The 4325-nt window shown below is 38.9% G+C and overlaps 2 non-coding genes across 2 annotated transcripts; both read right to left on the reverse strand.

Moving 5' to 3' along the window:
* Positions 1-412: 412 nt before the first annotated feature.
* Positions 413-500, reverse strand: TRNAS-GCU (transfer RNA serine (anticodon GCU)). Its single transcript has one exon. It is a non-coding gene; the product is annotated as a tRNA-Ser (tRNA).
* Positions 501-4110: 3610 nt separating this feature from the next.
* TRNAS-UGA (transfer RNA serine (anticodon UGA)) lies at positions 4111-4198 on the reverse strand. Its single transcript has one exon. It is a non-coding gene; the product is annotated as a tRNA-Ser (tRNA).
* Between the last annotated feature and the right edge of the window lie 127 nt (positions 4199-4325).

The raw sequence follows: 4325 nt of genomic DNA on the forward strand, positions 1-4325 counted from the left end.
CACAATACCTAACCACCTAACCCTATTTTTGCTATTGATAAGAGTGCTTATTATAAAAGAATTCTTGCAATTTTTTTCAAGAATTCTTTTTTGCATTTTTAGGTATAAAAAAAAAACCATCCTAGTGGATCCGTGTGGTAAGGAAAAACTGGTAATCTATTCCTTAAAAAAAAATCTTGGAGATTATGTAATGCTTACTCTCAAACTTTTTGTTTATACAGTAGTGATATTCTTTGTTTCACTCTTTATCTTTGGATTCTTATCTAATGACCCAGGACGGAATCCTGGACGCGAGGAGTAAAAATTCAGTTTTTTTTTTTTTCTTATTGGATTTGTTTCGTACATTTATCTATGAGAAAATCCGGGGGTCAGAATTCTTTCCAATTCGAAAGTCCCAAATGATCCAAGGGAGCGGAAAGAGAGGGATTCGAACCCTCGGTACAAAAAAATTGTACAACGGATTAGCAATCCGCCGCTTTAGTCCACTCAGCCATCTCTCCACGTTCCAAAGCGAAAGGTTTCCGTGATATGATATAGGCAAGAAATAAGAAATAACGGTTGCAAAAAACCCCCTTTTTTTCTTTCAAAAGTCTATAAAAATTATATTGCCAATTCCATTTTAATTATATTCTTTTTTCTTAATGTTAATAAAAAAAGAAGAAAATTCTTGTTTTTTCTTTCTAAAAATCGATATTGGCCGAGAGACAATCAAATAGATTTTCTCTTTAGCGGGCATTTCCATATAGGACTTGTTATAATTATAATAAAACAAGCAGGTTATATAAAAAAAAACGCTTTTTTTGTCGATTATTTATCAAGAAAGCAAAAAGGGTTCTTATCAAATCCACCATAAAATTGGAAAGAAGCATAAAGTAAGTAGACCTGACTCCTTTAATGATGCCTCTATCCGCTATTCTGATATATAAATTCGATGTAGATGAAATTGTATAAGCGAATTTTTTTTATTTCCTTAGACTTAGACCGCGCAAGACAAGAATTTTTCGCTATTTACGATTTCATATTCTTGTTACTAGATGTTCTATAGGAATAAGAAGAAATCGCAACTCCTTTGCGCTACACATAAAATTGGATTTCGAAGGTCCATTTTTTTTTTCAGAATCCTCTATTTTAGTTCTTCCACCCATGCAATAGAGAGGGAATGGGAAAAGAAGGGTTACTTTTATTTTCATTTTTCCCTTAAAAGATAGACTTTGAAATAGGAGTCTTGGAATAATGCTGAATTCAAAGGTTTATTTCTTTCTATAGTATAAGAAAAACAATTTATTTCTATTTCTATAGTATAAGAAAAACAAATAGTATAAGAAAAACAAATCGAATCAAATTCATGGATTTACCACGACCTCGGTTGTGACTGTGACTCCATAGATAAAAATGGGAAATTTCTCTCTTCGAGACCATTGAAAAAGGGCATTGAACGACAAAGAAATCGTCCACAGATAATAAAACTATCATATGCCTTGGAAAGTGATATGAGGTGCTCGGAAATGGTTGAAGTAATTGAATAGGAGGATCACTATGACTATAGCCCTTGGTAGAATTCCTAAAGAAGAAAATGATCTATTTGATACTATGGATGACTGGTTACGAAGGGACCGTTTCGTTTTTGTAGGATGGTCTGGCCTATTGCTCTTTCCTTGTGCTTATTTCGCTTTAGGGGGTTGGTTTACAGGGACAACTTTTGTAACTTCTTGGTATACCCATGGATTGGCTAGTTCCTATTTGGAAGGTTGTAATTTCTTAACCGCAGCAGTTTCTACCCCTGCCAATAGTTTAGCACACTCTTTGTTGCTACTATGGGGGCCCGAAGCACAAGGAGATTTTACTCGTTGGTGTCAATTAGGCGGTCTATGGACTTTTGTAGCTCTCCACGGGGCTTTTGCACTAATAGGTTTCATGTTACGCCAATTTGAACTTGCTCGGTCTGTTCAATTGCGGCCTTATAATGCAATCTCATTCTCTGGTCCAATTGCTGTTTTTGTTTCTGTATTCCTTATTTATCCACTGGGGCAATCTGGTTGGTTCTTTGCGCCGAGTTTTGGCGTAGCAGCGATATTTCGATTCATCCTTTTCTTCCAAGGATTTCATAATTGGACGTTGAACCCATTTCATATGATGGGAGTTGCCGGAGTATTAGGTGCGGCTCTGCTATGCGCTATTCATGGAGCGACCGTAGAAAACACTCTATTTGAGGACGGTGATGGTGCAAATACCTTCCGTGCTTTTAACCCAACTCAAGCTGAAGAAACTTATTCCATGGTCACTGCTAACCGCTTTTGGTCCCAAATCTTTGGTGTTGCTTTTTCCAATAAACGTTGGTTACATTTCTTTATGCTATTTGTACCCGTCACCGGTTTATGGATGAGTGCTATTGGCGTAGTTGGCTTGGCTCTGAACTTACGTGCCTATGACTTTGTTTCCCAGGAAATCCGTGCAGCGGAAGATCCTGAATTTGAGACTTTCTACACCAAAAATATTCTTTTAAACGAGGGTATTCGTGCGTGGATGGCAGCTCAGGATCAGCCTCATGAAAATCTTATATTCCCTGAGGAGGTTCTACCACGTGGAAACGCTCTTTAATGGAACTTTCGTTTTAGCTGGTCGTGACCAAGAAACCACCGGCTTTGCTTGGTGGGCTGGGAATGCCAGACTTATCAATTTGTCCGGTAAACTGCTTGGAGCTCATGTAGCCCATGCCGGATTAATCGTATTCTGGGCCGGAGCAATGAACCTATTTGAAGTGGCCCATTTCGTACCAGAAAAGCCCATGTATGAACAAGGGTTGATTTTACTTCCACACTTAGCTACTCTAGGTTGGGGAGTAGGGCCAGGGGGGAAGTTCTAGATACTTTTCCGTACTTTGTATCTGGCGTACTTCACCTAATTTCCTCCGCAGTCTTAGGCTTCGGTGGCATTTATCACGCGCTTCTGGGACCCGAGACTCTTGAGGAATCTTTTCCATTCTTTGGTTATGTCTGGAAAGATAGAAATAAAATGACTACAATTTTGGGTATTCACTTAATTTTGTTAGGTCTAGGTGCTTTTCTTCTAGTACTCAAGGCTCTTTATTTTGGCGGTGTATATGATACCTGGGCCCCTGGGGGGGGAGATGTAAGAAAAATTACCAATTTGACCCTTAGCCCCAGTGTTATATTTGGTTATTTACTAAAATCTCCTTTTGGTGGAGAAGGGTGGATTGTTAGTGTAGATGATTTAGAAGATATAATTGGTGGGCATGTATGGTTGGGTTTTATTTGTGTATTTGGCGGAATTTGGCATATTTTAACCAAACCCTTCGCATGGGCTCGCCGTGCATTTGTATGGTCTGGAGAAGCTTACTTGTCTTATAGTTTAGCTGCTTTATCTGTCTTTGGTTTTATCGCTTGTTGTTTTGTATGGTTCAATAATACAGCTTATCCGAGTGAGTTTTATGGACCCACCGGGCCAGAAGCTTCTCAAGCTCAAGCATTTACTTTTCTAGTTAGAGACCAGCGTCTTGGAGCTAATGTGGGATCCGCTCAAGGACCCACAGGTTTAGGTAAATATCTAATGCGTTCCCCAACTGGGGAGGTTATCTTTGGAGGGGAAACTATGCGTTTTTGGGACCTTCGTGCTCCATGGTTAGAACCTCTAAGGGGCCCCAACGGTTTGGACTTGAGTAGGTTGAAAAAAGACATACAACCTTGGCAAGAACGACGCTCAGCAGAATATATGACCCACGCTCCTTTAGGCTCTTTAAATTCCGTGGGTGGCGTAGCTACCGAGATCAATGCAGTTAATTATGTCTCTCCTAGAAGTTGGTTATCAACTTCTCATTTTGTTCTAGGATTCTTCTTTTTTGTGGGCCATTTATGGCATGCAGGAAGAGCCCGAGCTGCTGCAGCAGGTTTTGAAAAGGGAATCGATCGTGATTTGGAACCTGTTCTTTACATGAACCCTCTTAACTAAGATTTTCTTATTTATACCTGTTCTACTTTTTTTCTGTTCTGGCTCGGTTATTCCATCTAGCCGAGCCATTCATTCCTTTTTATGAAAGAAAGATAAGGGACAGAAAAAAAAAAATGAAAGAAACAAACGTATTCAATAAGCAAAAGGAGAGAGAGGGATTCGAACCCTCGATAGTTCCTAGAACTATACCGGTTTTCAAGACCGGAGCTATCAACCACTCAGCCATCTCTCCACAGCCTAATCCTTATTTTACTCCTACAAATAGAACATAGCCATATAAAAAATAAAAAGATTTATTAGCCTCTAGAAAGATATCAGATACAAGTTCCTTTTCGATATATCTCTGTATACTGTATACA

The sequence above is a fragment of the Aegilops tauschii genome, unplaced genomic scaffold (genome assembly GCF_002575655.3).
Source record: "Aegilops tauschii subsp. strangulata cultivar AL8/78 unplaced genomic scaffold, Aet v6.0 ptg001105l_obj, whole genome shotgun sequence".
In the NCBI taxonomy this organism is placed as follows: Eukaryota; Viridiplantae; Streptophyta; class Magnoliopsida; order Poales; family Poaceae; genus Aegilops; species Aegilops tauschii.